General features: G+C 37.0%; 1 protein-coding gene and 1 non-coding gene across 4 annotated transcripts in view; both read left to right on the forward strand.

The window, feature by feature from the left end:
• The window catches only part of Calx (sodium/calcium exchanger 3), a 730262-nt gene that overhangs the window by 136248 nt on the left and 573615 nt on the right, over positions 1–20399 (forward strand). The window lies entirely within an intron of this gene.
• On the forward strand, positions 14095–14167 carry TRNAY-GUA (transfer RNA tyrosine (anticodon GUA)). The gene has a single exon. It is a non-coding gene; the product is annotated as a tRNA-Tyr (tRNA).

Below are 20399 nucleotides of genomic sequence, written 5' to 3' on the forward strand. Positions count from 1 at the left end.
GCGGTCCGTCAAGTAGCGCGTACATAAACATTATTTATCTTCAAAAACCCAACCATGCTTTAAAAATAAGCATTTATTGTTTTGATTGGTTTCATTTACTTAAAGGGACAGACTAGAGTGTTTATTCAGTTGTCTGCAGTCTTTTCAACTGGATTTTTGTAACAGAAATTGGATTCCCTCTTAACATAAAGGAACGATTGTGTCGCCGGCTTGTAGCAGAATATGGACAAGACAAATGGAAGAAGTGTATTGAGCACGTTGAATATAACTAAAAACAATATTTTTCTAGTGCTAATGTAATAGACAGTGAAACTGACAGAATATTTTTTTTAGGAGAAAGTTTAACTGATAGCAGTGATGCATCAGATGAGTTGTCAATCAGTAGCGACAATGGTTCGGATTAATGAAGTGAAACTCCGATTTCGCCTCCGGCGCAGCGGTAAGATTTAGTAACCTCCTACAGCGGAGTTTTGACAGTTGTTAACCTATAGCTTTGGTATTGCTACACATTTTATCTGAAATTATACACATGGAATTTAGTGAAAAGATAGATAGGACTACATCGACTTCCTCTCGTTAAATTTGTGTTGTACGAAAAAAAGGAAGAAGAACAAGAAGAAGGAAGTGTAGACTGCGATCTTGCATGTATCATCTGTCGCAGATGGTGCGTTTCATTAGATTCAGTCTTTATGTCTCGCATTTTCAAAGTAATATTAACTTAAGCGTGTCTGGGGACTAGATTAATGATTCTGTCTAAGCCCAGTCATGAAGAACGTTCTTACTTTATGAGAAGCAGTTTGTAACGGAAAAGCGGCGGCGGGCATACGAGCTGCTATCGTCTACTTTCAGCAAATCATAAACTACGTCTAAAAAACTGGCTAAGAATATATTATTTCTACAAAATGTAGTAAGCTTTGAAGCAAAGAACTTAGTTAACAAGTTATAATTCGGATTTTTTAAAATAAATTGGATTCTTCGAAACCTAAGTGATAAATGTATGGTTTATTACTACATTGAATCTATCTGCAGAAATTACTATTAGCAGCATACGAAATTACATTCCGCATTAAAGAAGGCTAACAATTTCAAATGTGTTACGGGTCATAATATTTTGGTCTTAAATAACAAAAAATAAACAATATTAATATTGTAAAGTATTACTAGCCGACTATAAGAACGAGACAAAATTGTAACACATTTATTGAATAAAGTACTACGGTATATTATTTCCTAGTATTTAGTATTTATTGCTACACACAATGTAAAATAAATACATAGGCCTATTATGGATGTAGCGCACACCCGTTTCAGCAAGCTCGTGTTCGAGGGCGGTTCCTATAAATAACTATCTTGTACTACTTACTTAATTAAGTCCACACCTGTGGAGTAACGGTCAGCGCGTCTGGCCGCGAAACCAGGTGGCCCAGGTTCGAATCCCGGTCGGGGCAATTTACCTGGTTGAGGTTTTTTCCGGGGTTTTCCCTCAACCCAATATGAGCAAATGCTGGGTAACTTTCGGTGCTGGATCCCGGACTCATTTCACCGGCATTATCACCTTCATTTCATTCAGACGCTAAATAACCTAACCCAATAAAAAAACTTAATTACAAATGGCTTTTAAGGAACCCGCAGGTTCATTGTCGCCCTCACATAAGCACGCCATCGGTCCCTATCCTGTGCAAGATTAATCCAGTCTCTATTATCATATTCCACCTCCCTCAAATCGATTTTAATATTATCCTCCCATCTACGTCTCGGCCTTCCCAAAGGTCTTTTTCCATCCGGTCTCCAAACTAACACTCTATATGATTTCTGGATTCGCCCATACGTGCTACATGCCCTGCCCATCTCAAACGTCTGGATTTAATGTTCCTAATTATGTCAAGTGAAGAACACAATGTGTGCAGTTCTGTGTTATGTAACGTTCTCCATTCTCCTGTAACTTCATCCCTCTTAGTCCCAAATATTTTCCTAGGAACCTTATTCTCAAACACCCTTAACTTATGTTCCTCTCTCAAAGTGAGAGTCCAAGTTTCACAGCCATACAGAACAACCGGTAACATAACTGTTTTATAAATTCTAACTTTCAGATTTTTTGACAGCAGACTAGATGACAAAAGCTTCTCAACCGAATAATAACAGGCATTTCCCGTATTTATTTAATTTCCTCCCGAGTGTCATTTATATTTATTACTGTTGCTCCAAGATATTGTACTAAATGGAAAATAACAAAGATTCAATAAAATGACAAAACCAGTACAATTATTACAAAACATGGATAATTACGAAGACTGTTACACTTTTACTACGTCATACTACTTTTGACCAATAAACGGGGTTCCATCCCCGCTTGGGCTAATTAGGCCTACCTGGTTGGGTTTTTCCGAGATTTTCCCCAACCCTAAGGTGAATGCCAGGGAATCTATTACGAATCCTTGGCCTCATGTCACCAAATACCATCTCGCTAAAAATTTTATTTTTTTTTTTTAGGTTTTGCTTTATTGGTATTTAATTATTTTATTGGAATTTTTTATTAAATTATTATTTATTTGTAGCAATTGTTCATGCTAATTCAATTATTTGACCTTTCAATAAGAATCGATTAATATATTTCTCATCGACGCTAAATAACCTCGTAGTTGGTACAGTGTCGTTAAATAACCAACTAAAAATATATATAACAAAATAAAACGGTACTGAACGACCTGTTTGAATCAATCATGGTTGTTTAACCTACAATTTTTATCACCTTCCTAGCATTTCTTTGTTTTTATCACCTCCTTAGCATTTATTTCTTTGTTTATTTGCCAACATTGTACTTTCAATAATTGTATCTTTTAAAATGATTCACATTTATTTCATCATTCTGAATTAAAACTTTGCTGTAATTTATCAAACTTTCCTGGTGATGCAGCCGCTATGTAGTTTCGAAACGTTGTATGTTCTTACATCTGCGACAGTGTGCAAAAACTCAATAACCCGACACCACTGTGATCATTATGAAAGTCTTAAATCGTACAGACAACATGCCAAAACAACTTTTTCCGTGGCGAGGAAAATCATATTCGACCACGCTTTTCAGCGAGCCAATCAATCAAAATTCTGTTGACAACGAGACTCGTAAATACAACTTTTGCTGCTCGAAAACTCATAAATATGTAACTTTTAATGTTGTTTATTTGCAAACAACATTTGTCAACTCATGACAGAAAAATCTAAATGATTAGCTTCGTTGATAGAATCTTACATACGAAATGAGTGACTTCTTCACAGTTCCGTCGATAATGACGTCACGACTCGAACGTTTGTTGAAGATTGTAAAATGTTTTGCAACGATTGCCCTCGACGCGTTGCGAATCTGCCCAAAGAGATAATTGCACACTGCTGATCTATATGCGCTCCGCGCGCCGGTGCTCAAGTATTTAGGTCGTCTGTAATGAATGTCAGTTTTATGAATGAAAATTTCATGTCGTCAACAGACGCCATTATATCACAAAGACGTCAAATGCCGGGATAACAAACACTGTTCGTCATCCTTAACTGGACGTGTCAATATGACAGATAATGAAAATTAAATGGCGTACGAAACAAACTTCAGGTTGATTGATGGTTCTTATAGTTAACCGTGCTTTGGTGCCTGGTCCAAAAAAATATGCTCGTTGATGAGGTTAACTGACGATGGAAATTTTCATTTATAACCTCGTTCTCTAGAATAGAGAGGCCTTGTACTGTATCCTTATATAAATTCTAGGTCCTTATGCACAAGTATGTTAGAACTTAAAATTAAGTTTAAGGTATCCATGTCCGGACCCACAGGCTGGCTTTCAAACTTCAGTTACTTAATTCTTCACGTCTTCTTTTCTTTAGAGTTTATATCTTCAGTTCCTAATAATGTCAGTCTTTGCAATCTCATGTTATATCTCGTTATTAAATTACTGGTACTGTTATTTTCCATTTAAGGGGAAAGGACTGTGAAATTTTTATTTATTTTTTTATTTTTTGCTTAATCTTTTTATATTTATATTTACTGGGTAATTGTTTATAAATATTAATTAAATAATTATTTATGACATTTCATAAAATATCATAAAATAGTTGAAGACTATATTCAGGGTCTTGACAATTGAGAACCGAGTCCCATATTATAGTATTAATATCGTCTTTAAGTTTTTTATAAATAATGATTTGAACTTTGTCCAAAGTTATATTTGTATATTTTATATACTTGTATCAAACTTCTATAATTATCAATCTTAATGACAACAATGAAAATATACAAAAAAAACAATTTACATAGTATAACTGTTTTAAATGTATTTATATAACATTAGTTATGAATTTATTAGAAATACGAACGTTTTCGCCCTCTTGGGGCATCATGGTGAGTCGAACGCATAGATGCGAATCAACAACATACCACAGTCCTCATCATTATTATATTTCAGAACTCGAGCATAAGGAGGTTTTACGAGATTACCAATTAAGTAACATCGTCATCCAATCTTTTTACAATATCATCAATATTTGGTCATGTTCGAAAGTTTGACTTTACATTCAGTAATATGATAGATTGGCTTCGCGTGTGAAAACATTAATACCCATAATTTTTGGTATTTGTAATACAATTGTGTTCACACCAATACAACATTAAGGATTTTAACTTATTTTAATTTATCATGTTTTATCGACAAATTTAGAAGGCAATGGCTGTTATGTAGGGGAGAGTCGGGTAGTATCGGACAGCGGGTAATATCGGACAGTGCGTTTCTTTCATCTACCACCATATGGTAGTACCTGAATGACGTGGTTACGTTTCTCTATGCGACATCACAGAAACGTAACCATGTCATTCAGGTGCTATCATCGTGTGGTAGATGAAAGAAACTCGCTGTCCGATATTACCCGATGTCCGATACTACCCGACTCTCCCCTATAACACAATAATTTTTAAAATGATTGAAAGTATCATATCGAGACTTCATTGCATTTGTGCACACATTTTTCACAACATGTGCAACATATCACATTTGATATTTTAAACATTTGATATTGTTATTTGCCGTCTGACGATGCCCCAAGAAGGCGAAAACGTTCGTATTTGTAATAAAGTCATAACAAATGTTATATAAATATATTTAAAACAGTTATACTAATGTAACTTGTTTTTTTTATATTTTGATTGTTAAGTCATTAAGATTGATAATTATTATAGAAACTTGATATAAGTATACATGTTAATCGGCTTATCTGAAAATCAATATGAATTGTAAATTTGTATAAATGTTCATAGGGTCATTAGCAGAATTAAATATAGAAAAAGTAACGCAGTGATCTGTAATTGAATTACAATAGACACAAGGAGCGAGATCCAAACCACTGTTATGATTTAAAAAAATATATGATTAAGACATGCATTAGGAATAGGTCTAGTAACAGCATTTAAAATTTATGAAATCCATGTTCTTGGATTACGATCTTGTAACGATGATCCGAGTTATCTAACTGATTTCTAAGATATCTATATTAATATCTAATTAATAGACTACTTTCAATTTTTTGGTACATCACAATTAAGTAAGTAAAACCTAAAATCCACTCCCAAAAGTGTTTGAAAATTGAAGGAAAGCCCAAATTAAACAAAAAAATACCTTCACGTAGGTATTTACTAAAACTGATAGCTCAGTCAGTTTTTAAGGTATTCACAAAATTTTTTCAGCATTTCACTCAAAAAACCCATGTACAAGTTGTTTAGATTAGATTTTCCATATTTCACCTGGTTACAGTAATACAAGCTTATGAACATGATTAATGAATTATTATGGTCAGTGATTTGTATATTGGACATTATTTGCACATATACAATAGTGGCAAAAAAAAACCGGACCGACCCTTGTAGCTGATTTCAGAGCCTTGTTCACTCAGAGCACGATAGACTGTAACCAAGACTTTCGTGGTTCGAATCCTGCCTGGGAAGGAAACGTTTTTTGTTCCTTATTCAAATTTATTCCCAATACTTTTCGATTGCAGCGATAGTTTACTACTTAATTAACTTATTATTCTCAGAACATGAGTTTTACCAGCAATCGAAAAGTATTGGGAATAAATCTGAATAAGGAACAAAAAACAGTTTCCTTCCCAGGCAGGATTCGAACCACGAAAGTCTTAGTTATCAGTCTATCGTCCTCTGGAGTGAAGAAGACTCTGAAATCAGCTACAAGGGTCGATCGTAAAAAGCTTAATTGCATCTCTAACAGGCTGCAAAATACCAATAAAACCAACCTTATTAGGACCTTTACGAATATGAATATATCCAAGAACTTTACGCTCTAAAAATAAATGAATCATCAGATGACTGAAAGCAAGTAATGGTCTCTTAAACCAAATTATAGTAATTTAGCAATTACTTCTGATGAGAAATTTCTGAAACGGTACTTAAATAGATATAAATCAAGAACCACTGAAGGGAAATTTGTAACACATCTCTATAAGTCATCCTTTGTCTAGATTAGGATTTTGATATTTTCATTGATTCTAGTTCACGTTAACACTTTGTTAAAAACATAAAATTGTTCAGTCACACGTTAAAAAATGTTAAAATTTTTTAAAGAAGGTTATATACCTTGGACAGACGGCCCATTTCGACGCGATGTTGCGTCAAAACGGGCCGTCTGTCCAAGGTATATAACCTTTTTAAAAAAATTTTTAACACTTTTTAAAGTGAGACTAAACAATTTTATGTTTTTAACAAAGTGTTAACGTGAACTAGAATCAATGAAAATATCAAAATCCTAATCTAGACAAAGGATGACTTATAGAGATGTGTTACAAATTTCCCTTCAGTGGTTCTTGATTTATATCTATTTAAGTACCGTTTCAGAAAATCAAACTTGCGGGAAATTAACAAACAGTAGTACCAGTGCGCAGGTCATTTAAAAATGACTACCGTACCAATAACCTCCAATCTTGCAAGATGGCCAATAAAATAACATGTATTGTCTTGTACACATATCAAATAAAAGTTTCAGGCGATATTTTTTTTTTATTTTAACTTGTGAGAATTCAACAAACGTAATAGTCATACGTAGATCCTAAACATTGTATACTTATGCATTTGTGACACGATGAAAAAGCCCTGTGTTCTCGCAGAATATGGAACAGAATGAAAGTAAAACGTCTTACTTCAGTTTATTTCCTCGCAAATTGTGCTTATGCAAATAAGTTCTATATTCCCGCACGCAAGGTTATAAACACTGAAATGTGGAAATTATGCACATTTATACGCTAACGCAAGATACGTAAAAAGAGTTCGAAGCTATCAAACGCAAGAGTATTAATTGTTTAGCAGATGAAATTTACTTTTGCAAACTTATTTATAGTTTAAGTTAATACTCTGTTGCATAATCCTTATACAGAGTTATCATAAATACGGCTATATGTTTGCTTGCATCGTGTGTTGACACAGGAAATATGACATTACTGTTGGAGAGACAATTCTTGAAATTAAACAAGTCATTTACAACAATACAAACCAAGTCACTTTGTTGCCTCAACTGTTCAGCATTCACATCCAAGCATAATTGGAAACGCTTTGGGAAGTCATTAATTGGTTTATGATACATGTCCATTGAAATAGCATGAATTTCTTCCTCAATTGCTATTTTCAGCATGTCAACATCTTGCGGTTTCTGGGCATAAACTTTCTAATTCAAATAACCCCACAACTAATAGTCACAGGCTGTGAGATCAGGGCAACGTGCTGGCCATTCTCTCGGTCCTCTTCTTCCCATCCACCTGTCTTGCAAATCGCGTTTCAAAATTTCTCTCGCTACAATAGCATAGTGAGGGGGCGCACCGTCCTGCTGAAGTAAGCAATGTTCATGTTCAGCACTTTGAATCACTGACAACACAATCTCGTTAAGGATATCACAATACCGATCAACATTAACAGTCTCATCCAAGATTCGTATTCTTAACAGTCCTTCCCATCCAATCATAGTCCAGACTGGGACTTTTCCTCATATTGAATGTGTCTCTTCAATAACTTGAGTGTTCTCTCTAGCAAAATATTGACAGTTGTGTCGATTAACATGTCCGTTCACATGGAAAACAGCTCCGTCAGAAAAAGTGCCATTTTCTTAAACAATGCTCGTCGTTTGTATATTCCTTTACAACAAATTCAGACGATTCCATCCGCCTATCAGGGTCGTCCTTGTTAAGTTAGTGGACACGAATCTGTTTGAAGGGATGGTATTTCTCATGTTTCAAAGCACGAAACACACTGGCATGACTGATACCAAGCTCACGTGCAGCTTGGTGGGTCGATTTTTGTGGGCTAGTGTCGAACGCTTTCAGAATTATTCCCGTTGTCGCAGAATCCGTGTTATTGCGAGGCTTTCCAGGAGCTTTCCTTTGTGGATGCTTCCCGTTGCCGCAGTCACAATCGACGGCTACATTACTACTTAAAATCACATCTCGCCAGTCTTGCGACTTCACGATCATTACCGGACGTTATTGCCAACGCTGAAACTGTAATTTGCTGTTGCATGTTAGAGATTGGTAAAAAAGCTGGAACAATTTTCTTGAAACTGTTTCACAATAATTGAAATTGTTTCGATACGAAACAGTTTCGTGAATTAACCTGTTCCAAAGAGAGTTACACTGCTCCAGTGATCACTTTAACGTTCCACATGGTTCCAAAAGATAAACAGATCAATTTCTAAACAGCTTCACTGTTCTTTGCTGTCTGCAAAGATCACGTGCTAGCGCTTTCATCGACCTCCAATCGAAAGTAGATATAATATTGATGTTCCACAAGACCTTCGTGCAACAGTAGCCTATGTAGGACAGTGCAATTTAATTGTACGAATCAAATTCCCTAATAAATTTTATAGTAATTATTATTAGCCGCCTATTGATGGAGACTATGTTCATGGTGCCCAAACATAATGTTAATTATTAATATACCGTGGGAAATGTTATCGCCTAATGTCTTATCATTATAACCTCTCTTAGGGTTATATGCGTTTTTTTTTTACTAAAATCGATTATTTTTTTTTGAATTGTAGTTATTTACTGTACTCTTTAACAGTAACCTAAAAAAAATGACTTTCGTCGTCATAATACATTGAACAGCTGATTTAAAGACAATTCAAGGGCTTTAGAACATGTTCCTGAAGCAGATGACAAGTTGAAACAGTTGGAACACTTGGAACAGTTGGCACTGATGTTGTAAACATATTCTTATGAAACTGTTTCTTTGAAACTGTTATTTTGGAACAGCTTCGTGCATGAAACAGTTACAGTCGAAACTGTTTCTAAAAAAGAACAGTTTATCCCGTCTCTATTGCATGTTGACTAATGGCGCAAGTGCAGTATATTTCCTTTAACAATAGGCTAATACTGTCATCATATAATGCAATCAATCTTATAGGCCTAATCGTATTTGTGATACACCCCGTACTTATTCAGACAGAGTCTTTAAATTGTAGATAGGAACACCGCTTTCGTTACAGAATGATCCTTATTAACCTGTATTATCAATTCCACTAACGCATTAGCCATTCTCTCGATGTAATGATGTTAAAAATTGTATCTCACATCGCCATCTACATACAATCTCACTTTTCATTCTTATGTATTTCATGTCCATTCATTAATCAAGTCGGCCTGATTGGCTCAGTTGGTATAGCGCTGGTCTTCTATGACCGAAGTTGCGGGTTCGAGTCCGGGCCAGGTCGATGGCATTTAAGTGTGTTTAAAAGCGACAGGCTCATGTCAGTAGATTTACTGGCATGTAAAAGAACTCCTGCGGGGCAAAATTCCGGCACACCGGCGACGCTGATATAACCTCGGCAGTTGCGAGCGTCGTTAAATAAAACATAACATTTAACATTTCACTAATCAAATTATTTTAAAATTCTAGTCAACAGTCCGATCCCACCCCATTTTTCCTTAGTTGCCTTCATTTGATCAACATGTCCGCACCATCTCATTTTTTTTAATTCCTAAACATAGAAAACATCAAAGGAAATGCTCACCGATTGTGACGATCGGATAAAAAAAATTGCGGGAAGAGAATTGTGAAGTTGGAACGAATAGTTATGTACAGACCGATTATTTAGTCCTGACAGCTCAGCGACGCGAAAGAGGGGAAGTAATAGGAGGAATGGGGAGAGTTCCGGAGTAGAGATAAGGGTAGCTGTCGGTAAAGGAATGCAGTACAGTTTAATTATACTTGAAACATACCGCTCTACCGCACACATAACATCTGATCGCTCCGAAGACAAGCGAGTGAATAACCCAAACACCCCTTGGCGTAACTAAATGGACTCGCCTGACCCAGGCGCGCAGATCGCAGGTGACTGTCAGGGCTAAATAATCGTACTGTACAATGGTGGACGAGAAAATTGTCTGCGTTGAAATTACTAAGTCCTACCGCGCGGTTCACATGAACTACGGCAAATTGCACGTCAGATGACGATATTATGATCCTAGATGTCAACTATTAGTTTGTATTGATAGTTTCATAGATCTCTTAGGCAATATGTGTTATAAGTCGTTGTATGTGCTATGAGGCAAGTCAATGCAGTATGGGGGAAAATATACTCCGTGGTCCGTATCCTTGGACTGACACTGAAGAGATACGCAATGACGTCTTCCCTGACCATGTCACTAACATAATACAGTGTCATCGAGGAGAGAGAGCACAGCAAATGAGAAGGGACAACCATCCAGTATCGTGGACGGCAGAATCTCCAATGCCCACTTCTGGTTTCGAACCACAATCTGCTTGGATGGGAAACACGTATGCTATCTACTAAGCCATAGCTATGTATATGAAAATAGATTCAATCTGGATTAATCGTTCTTGTATATTCATGTCTGCTGCATATGCATAAGAGATGTACTAAGCAGAGCTTTGATTCGGAAAGACGCGGATACAGCACTCAATCAACGTCCAAGACGATAGCAGTGCATATACAGTAGGGAGCAGAGCGAAATGAAGTCATGTAGCCTATCCAGCTGAATTGCTATAGCTACTGCCTTTACATTTCATGTTACACTGATATATTAACGCTAATGATCAGGTGGCTGGGTGTAAGTACTTGGACGAACGTACTGTTCTCATGCGTATCATAACTCAGACCAAAGAGATTATAGAATGTCGTTGCAATTCATTTCAGTTTGTGCTAGCGTGCTCGACTGGGCTGCATAACACATAGATTTAATCTATGTTTGATGTACAGGGTGGGCACAAAGTCCCTTTACTCCCTCCCAGTACCTCAAATATACACACTATTTACGCAAGTTCGGCCATAATGCAGATATACATCCACTTTACATTAACTGTGTGTCCTATGTGTCCAGGGGGTCAATATGTCTAATCTTCTTCACACAAAAATAATGCGTCGGCTCAGCATTGCTGTGTACAGATAACTCAAGCTAGGAAGCTGCCTGGAGAGGAGAGGTAGTACAGCTAAAGAAGGGGGCCCACCTACGCTCCGATACCCACGTATAGTCATATTATCTGAAAAGTTGACTTCCTGGCAATGTATTCAAGTTGCATCCTCCCAATAATATATTGAGCAGTGTTGTAATACATAATAATTAGTTTAATATTATTGGTGTTTATGATTTATTCTCTAATTGCAAAGGTATATTCATTACTAGACTTCGTTGAATTGCCACACGCAGCATGCTATCAGGTTTCCGATGTACGGTAGTATAGAAGAGGCGAGCGACCGCCCGGTCTCGTAGTATAAGCAGTTCATGTTCAGAGTTGTGACCGGTCCAAATAGATAGAGCAGCTACAGCTAATGTATACCTATGTAAGCACTTGTTTTTGCATTACTGTAGTTGGAATAGTCAAAGCTTAACATTTGTTCAGTGCAGACGAGAATTCAATCAAACATACTACAATGAGAGTGTTGGTGTTCCAAATTATTGCCCCTGGAATGCCCTTATCTCCGCAGCCAGTCTTGACCCGTTTGGGAACGTGGTTGGATGCTGTTAATTATTATGCAGAACATTACAGCAAAATAATGGAGGTAATTGGATAGCACAGATAGTTCCGCTGTTGCAGCTGTAAAATCTTTGCTTTCTGAACAGCTGTTGGAAGATATTCTGTTCATTGATTCTAATTTTAAAATCGTGTTAAAAAGCATCATCCTGTTAGAATCGTCTAAACTACAACTCTCAGAAGCCCTTAATATACTGGATAAAGTACAACAAACCGTTATCCAAAATAACAATTCACTAATTTCAGAAAAAGTGAAATGTAAGTTGAAAAACATTATTGCCTATTCATAACTTCGTAATATAAATGATGTACTATCAGGTCGCGACAAGACGCCTGAAGTTGGTGTACTAAAAAGTAGTGACTTTCCGTTCTTCAAATATGCACGTATTACATCGTGTGATGTTGAACGTACATTTCCCAATATAAAAACTGTTTAAGTGACCATCGGAGGAGATTACTTTGCAGTCGCTAAAAATGCACGTAACTCTTCACTACAATGCACATATTCAAGAATGATGTGAGTATCTTACATTACATTTTAAGAGTTAATATATCTCACTATGAAATAATTGTGTATTTACATGTTTAGACATTTCCTACTTCAATGATCATTCATTATATTTCTTGAATGCAGGATACAGGTTTTATTGTAACCGCAGTATACTGCTCAGTGTTTACATCAGAGGCATACTCAATGCTTTGCACGCCCCCTTCTCATACAGTCTATACCGCGTGCACAGTAAACCTTGCGATTCTCGTGGCAATTCCACGAAGTCTATTCATTACTATAATATATGACTGACCTAAATGTTCCATCATTATTCTAGTTATAATTATGTGTCCAAATTGTAGATTATAGCGTTTGACTATGGAGAACTTTGTCCGATAGTGTACTACTCATCATAATGGAAGAAATACTTCTATCACAAACGACAGCCAAACATAGAAACATAGTATACAGTCTTCTCAACTGTTATTAGAACTGAACTGTGCCGTTCTAGTCCACAGTGCACAGCAGTATGCGGACAGTGGTAGGGGAGATGTGCTCTATGCGCCTGCGCGAACGAGACAGCTTGCTAGTTTGAAGCATCTGTAATCTATTGGAAAGCGCGTCGCACGTCATCCTTCAATTCATCAATGATGTCGTACCGTTCTTGTGCAACAATGCTCTTGATCAAACCCCACAGCGCATTGTCACAGGTTGTGAGGTCGGGGCTGCGAGGTGGCCAGTGCAGAAAAGAAGCTAATAAGATGGGTGATCCACGGTCAATCCAGAGTTGTGGAAACCTGTGACAATGCGCTGTGGAGTTCCATCAGGAGCATTGTTGAACAGGAAAGGTACGACACCATTGATGAATAAGATGCAGTGCGACGCGCTTTCCAACAGATTACACCAGCAATGCTGAGGCGAATGTCACACCGAACTTGACGACGCATTATTTTGTGTGAGGAGAATGATGGGGGACATACTGACCCTTTGACACTTAGCACATACAGTTAGTGTAAAGTGGATGTATGTCTGCATTATGACCGGAATTACATACATATTTTGTATATTTTAGGTATCTACAGAGGTAACGGGACTTTGTTCCCACCCTGCACATTGAATATTACGAACTATAGTATTACTTGCCTTGCCTTACATTACACTCAATATGACAGCTATAGCTCGTATTATGGATTTATTAATTTGTTCTACAGAATAATATCTGTAATATTGACAATTAATATTAGAGAAGAAATTCGGCGTAGCTCAGTGGTCAGAGCGCTTGGCACGTAGAACCAAGGACCCGGGTTCCATCCCCGGCGCCGGAGCGAGTTTTTCTCCTCTAATATTAATTGTCAATATTACAGATATTATTCTGTAGGACAAATTAATAAGTCCATAATATTCTCACAGCTAGCAGTGCATATAACTGCGGAATCCCGGCCAAACAAGTCACTCAGCTGAGTGCACCCCTAGTATTATGGCAGTTGACATTGGACATAAACGTCAACATATATGCCTAACTTGGAGTCAGGCCGCAAAGGGAAACATTGAAGGAGAGGAATTCGATCCGGTGCTGTGGATTGAATTCGGCGTAGCTCAGTGGTCAGAGCGCTTGGTATGTAGAACCAAGGACCCGGGTTCGATCCCCGGCGCCGGAGCGAATTTTTCTCCTCTAATATTATAGCTCGTAGATTAAATGAATACAGTAGAAGAGTAGTTACCAAAGCGGGGGTCGTGTAATGATAAGGGGGATTGCGAGATGATTTACAAAATAAGTCAAAACGTTTCTTATTAACATACATTTATTTTATATTTAGAAACATAAACAACAATGAACGTAACAATAAAAAACTTTTCAGTATTTATAAATTAAAAAAAAATACGATTAATATGCCTGTTTTTCAGAAAGTAGATTCTGAAATCTGGACTTACAATTAATATTCCATACACACACTCAGTGATATCATTTTATAGTTAAAGAAAATTTCCCATTTTTGTTTCGACAGTGATCACAGACGAGAAATTTATTTTGCATAAATACTAGGCTGTAAATACTTTAAAACATTAAGAATTACGTATTTTTGCAAGCTCGAGATTTTCTTACATTTTTTTCATCCAGAAAAACGTCTAATTGAAACATTCTACCTTTAAGTACATATTTAAATGATATTTTTTTTTTCATATTTTCTGGAATTTCTGTCAGTTGAACATTACTGTCTAAAACTTGATTCACTATACTTCTGTAACTGTTGTAATTGTTTAGAGTTTCTTCGGGAATATAGGTCTACTCAGAAAGTGGTTGATTAAATTGTGGACTTACAGGAGTTGCATGTCCGCAAAAACACATTATTTACCTATCATATGTACAGTAGCTAAATTTTCCATGAGCTCTTTAGTACAGTGTTAAATTGTGAGATAAAATTGATACTACCTCTGTCTTTGTTCATCTCAAATTCCAAATAGTCTTTCTGTGTTTTGAACCCAGGATGATGCAGCCGCTCAACTGACGATGCGTCACTATGACACAGTTTGTTTTCTTTAACCTGTCCACGAATAGTTGAAAAGCAATTGATAGCCAATACAAAGCTGAATACCTACCAGGGTTCACATCAATTAGGGGATGGGACTCATCCGGTTTGGAGGGCTTGCACTGTAGTTGACTCTCATGCCACATACACGTTGATAAATGAGTATGAAGCATCCCTGCAATAATGATTGGCTGGGGAAAACCGAAGTCCTCGTTTATAATCCAGGTACTTTTAACCACCACAATTTCCTATATTGGCTCTCTTGATTGAACCACTTATCTCGAGTGCTGTACTTGCTTTCCGGATCGCAACAACAAAGGTGAATAATTGGACAGTTCTAAACAGAACAGTCATACAATTTAAAGTGGAGTGTTGTTTGAAATTTTTTGCATAAAAAAGAGATTAAATTATCACATCTCTCAGCAAGAGACGAGATAAGAGCATCGCCTAAGGCTTAGGAAAAACACGATAACCTACCTCGAATTTTGTTTACTAGTCTGTGTGACGAAAATGTGATGTTCTGCAACCAGGGTTCGCTTACCAGCAGGAAAATATAAATCTCGTCCCTTTTAGAAAATAATACTGGGTGATTTTTTATGTTTTGTGTCCATCCTGCGCTATCGTAAATGGAAATATTGCATCAGGAAGGAGGAAAATAGAAAAACAAGTAAGCCACTTTCATCTATCGAACTCAGGTTCTATGGCCATCAATCAGCACTGGCGCCATCAAGATGACAGTATTCGTAACTATCATTCTTTTGTTTTATTGTGTATTTATGAAATTAAATAAATAATATAAAATATACAATGCAACAAATGGAAATAAGCTGGAAAAACTACACTTATAGTTACACAAATGAAGGCTTGAGTATTATGAAAAACTGGCTTGATATAAATCTATTTGTTTTAAGTGTCATGAAATCTAAGTTAATTCTTTTTTCATAAAATATGACTGATATTAAAAAACGAAATTCAATTTTCAATCTCAAAATTAAGATACATCACCCTTATTGTTTATGCCGTACAAATTTTAATTGTCCATGTTTGAAAGTAACTTCACAAGTCAAGTATTTAGGTATTACCATTAATAAATAATACAGTGTGTATATTAACTAGCTCCGCTGGAGAAATGGCAAGCAGAACGCGAAACTTAAGGAGTTGTGTTGGTATCGTGCAGGTAGAGTCAATGACCTTGGCCGCATTGAATGGTGGAGGGTGGGAGGGAGCGAGAGAGGAGATATAATATTACTACGTGTTCAAACCAGGCGCTACACAGTACCAACTTTACTGTGAGTTAAGAGAAAAATAAAACAGACGAGCATTAATGCGAGAGCTGTGAAATGTGATGCGATGTCAGGGAATTATGAGGATCCGAGTGCGCGCAAGAAGCGGCATAAGTATCATCGATTTTCAAGCCATTATATTTCGTAAATGAGGAAAAAGCCAAACGAACGACAATCACCATGTTTCTTAACGAACAAAAATTAGTTAAAATATGCATTTTCATTAAATTCCAGCACCATGACCTGACCTTGTGAGTATATGTGCCTTATCAATATTTGTCCTGCGTCATTTTAAGCAATAATGGTGCTGCAAAAGATTCGCTAGGGGGAACGTATGATAAAACCTAGCTGAGCAATCAGCTCAAGCAGGATTCGAAGGCATGACCGATTACAGTTTTGAATCATGAGTCCAGCTCGTTGATCGTGATTGATGGCTACAGTTTATTCAAACAATTTCGTCTTGCAATCTGTCAAGTTTCTACCGAAGAGAGAGAGAACCAAAATGAGTACTTGAGTGGTAATTCGAATTCATAAGAAAGATGTTGTTTGAACAGTGCTGACGGTGAACTTGCAAACTGTCTTGCACAAAGCAACTCAGATCGTATCAGATCGGTGATTCTGATGTTCAAGCAACATGGGCTGTGACAGCTACCAGGACACAGACAACGTAGCTGTGTAAACACAGTCTGAGCTCGTGGGCTGCCGAACCAATGTCTTTACTCTTTGGACTGACAAAGGATTCATGAATAATTATTTGTCCCAATTGAGCGCTCGAGCCCGACCTTGACATTTGACACAAGTAGGGCTTTCCGTGCATACACACAATACAAACACAATGTTGAACTAGTTTGGCATGATTTAAAAGATCACAATGGAGTAGCAAGGTCAGGCTGAAACTACATCCTACTCTCTGCATCTATAACGAGTACAGGAATGCAGAATTTATCTTCAAATCTTATAAAAAATTGACTAACAAGTGAAGTTATGGTAAAGTTTAACAAGGCCCTGATTTTAAATACAGGGTGATCACGACTAATGACACGCGCTTAGTAATCAGTAGGCTTGTAATGTTGGGGACCGATTACACAAGTTGAATGCAGCATGGTATATAGGCCGGGGATGTGAACGACATTAACTTGGTTCTGCGATCGATTACGGGAATAACAAGGCGCACATAAACAAATCTGGACAGTTCTAAAAGTAAATATATGCTACATAGCATTACAAAGATATATTTTTACATACCTTTCGTTATGTGGAGAAGAATTATAATTATAGAATTATTCGTGGGTTTGAGTTTCCTCCATTCTTTTTTTTTTTTGTGCTACAATGTCTCTGTATATAATATCGCTTGTCACCTCGTATGCATTTATTACATAATTTACATGTAATGTTCCCGTCATTCGTTTCAAAACACTCACCAAATTCCGCTGCAAAAATATGCGCCTGAGAACCTTTAATCTTCGACATTATTATTCAGCAGTACACTGTTTACGCATGCTACAGTAGTGACTGGCGAACGGAGTATTCAGCAGATTCACTGTTTATTCAACTTGAAACCACCGTAACACACCCTATCAGTCCCCAACATTACAAGCTTAGTGATCAGTTCTGTACTCTATTTTGAGTATAAAATGATAAGTGAAGATGAGTCCGCTTATCAACCGTTAAGGAGTTACAGCTGATTGAAACTAAAAAAGTATCAATAATATTGAGCCAAACTAAGAATTATTCACTTACTTACAAATGGCTTTCAGAGAATCCGGAGATTCATTGCCGCCCTCAGATAAGCCCGCCTTCGGTCCCTATCCTGAGCAAGATTAATTCAGTCCCTGGCATCATGTCCCATCTCCCTCAAATCCATTTTTATATTATCCTCCCATATATTTCTCGGCCTCCCCAAAGGTCTTTTTCCCCCCGGGCCTCCCAACTAGCACTCTATATGCATTTCTGGATTAGCCCATACATGCTATATGGCTTGCCTATCTCAAACGTCTGGATTTAATGTTCCTAATTGAAGACCTTCCTCGAAAAAGAGTGTAACAACAAATTAATGAACCGCAGAATCAGACCTATAAATTATTTTTAGCAAGTCTTGAAGATTTAATAACCAATTGAATTTGAACTCTAAATATGTCAGCAATCCTGCAGGTCATGGCCTTCGTGTAATAGCCTATTGTTTATTATAGTGTGTGTTTTGTTTCATTCTGAAATGCAATTAGTTCTCAAAACTGACGAAAGATGGATTTTGGAAAATAGGAAAATTATGTAGGAAAAGTAACGCTTCACTGAAAGTTACTATTTTTCTGAAAAATCCTTGGATGCTAAGCTTCAAAATGACGTGTCATTCATTAAAATCCGTTCAGTCGTTTTCCCGTAATTTCCATTACCAGTTCAAATTATATATACTGTATTCATAATCTGTAGTCTAACATATAGGGAGCAAGCAAATCTAAATTTTACCATTGCTGTCTCATAGTTTGCTTGTTACAAATACTAAGTCTGAGATAGAATAATGAGAAAACTGCCGTAATATTGAAGTTAAGCAGAACAGTGACGTGCCTTCGAATAGTTAAACAACTTCTGGATCGAGTCCAAATAGAGAAACGGTTATCATCCAAAAAGTACCGCGCGGTCCTGCACCGGAAGAGATTGGGGTTTAACAACCGAATCCCGTAACGAGACGCGTTTAACGGTTCATAATAATAACATGAGCTACACATGCCAACTCCAACACACATATACACGCGCGATATACACGGACTGGCAAATAAATAATTTCTTGAGTAAATATACGTGTGTAAACACGCTATGAAAGGGAGAGTAATGCTTGATCAGCGCTTTTGGAGGCAGCTATCGTACGCGTTTTCATTTGAAACTATATTGGCTGGCTTACTTTACGAGAGCTGGACGAGGGACAGGCTCGTACGCTTAAGGCTGGTCCACAATAAACCGGCAACGGAAACGAAAACGAGAACGAAAACGGAAATATTGTTAAAATAAATGTATTTAAATGTGAGCATTCACATTCGTTCCTGGACTTCGGCAAGGTTGTCGTTAACAATATTTCCGTTCTCGTTATCGTTCTCGTTCTCGTTGTGATTTCAGTTTCCGGTTTATTGTGGACCAGCCTTTAGGCATGCTTTGGCTTATTGCGCGCGCTATATATGCGGTGATTGTCCAAGTGCGCCAGGTGGTCTTGGTGAATCCGACGTTGACAGGTGGAGCGGAATTCGAACCAGGGTTTTCAGCTCTACGTGCTGACGCTTTATCCACTAAGCCACACCGGATTCAAATTCCGATGCCGGATTGAATCCTCCTCAGTTTAAGTTCTATCTCTCTGTTCCCCTTTGGTGGCCTACCCTCATGTACCAAAGGTGAACAGAGAGGTGGAACTTAAACTGAGAAGGATTCAATCCGGCATCGGAATTTGAATCCGGTGTGGCTTAGTAAATAAAGCGTCAGCACATAGAGTTGAAAACCTGGGTTCGAATCCCGATGCCTGAGAGAATTTTTTCTTTGTTTTACTCATTCTTCACTATATGATAATGCAGAATTCCTGCATGGAAATATCATATGTACTTCGGTACATCTTAGCAATTTATACAGAATGTTAGGGATTTATATGCAAATATTTTTAGAGTATAATATACTGATCCACATTATGTAAAGTATTTCTCAATCTTCAAAGTTATTGTTTAGACATGAAAAAATCACTTTGATATTCCAAATGGTTTACTTATTAATGTTGTTTTTTAATTCTGAATTATAATTGTCTTGTTATTGGGTTCGTTAATAATTTCAAGCGATTTGTTTTCCCTGCTAACGCTAGTCTAGTTACGCGGAGGTCCAGTTTTGTAAGGGTTAACTATCGTTCAGGCTTAACGTGAAGGTCTTTGTACTGTAAAATGTAGACAAATAATTTAACGTGTATTCAAACACGAACACGTTTTGTGATACCTTTTTATATTAATACATAGAATTAAATTCATTAATTATTTTGTATTTATCAAATTTCGAACACAGACTACTTTCTTATCCTCATAAGAATAGTAGATTGCAATAAAACAAAAGCATTG

This window comes from Periplaneta americana, chromosome 17 (genome assembly GCF_040183065.1).
Source record: "Periplaneta americana isolate PAMFEO1 chromosome 17, P.americana_PAMFEO1_priV1, whole genome shotgun sequence".
NCBI classification, from domain to species: domain Eukaryota; kingdom Metazoa; phylum Arthropoda; class Insecta; order Blattodea; family Blattidae; genus Periplaneta; species Periplaneta americana.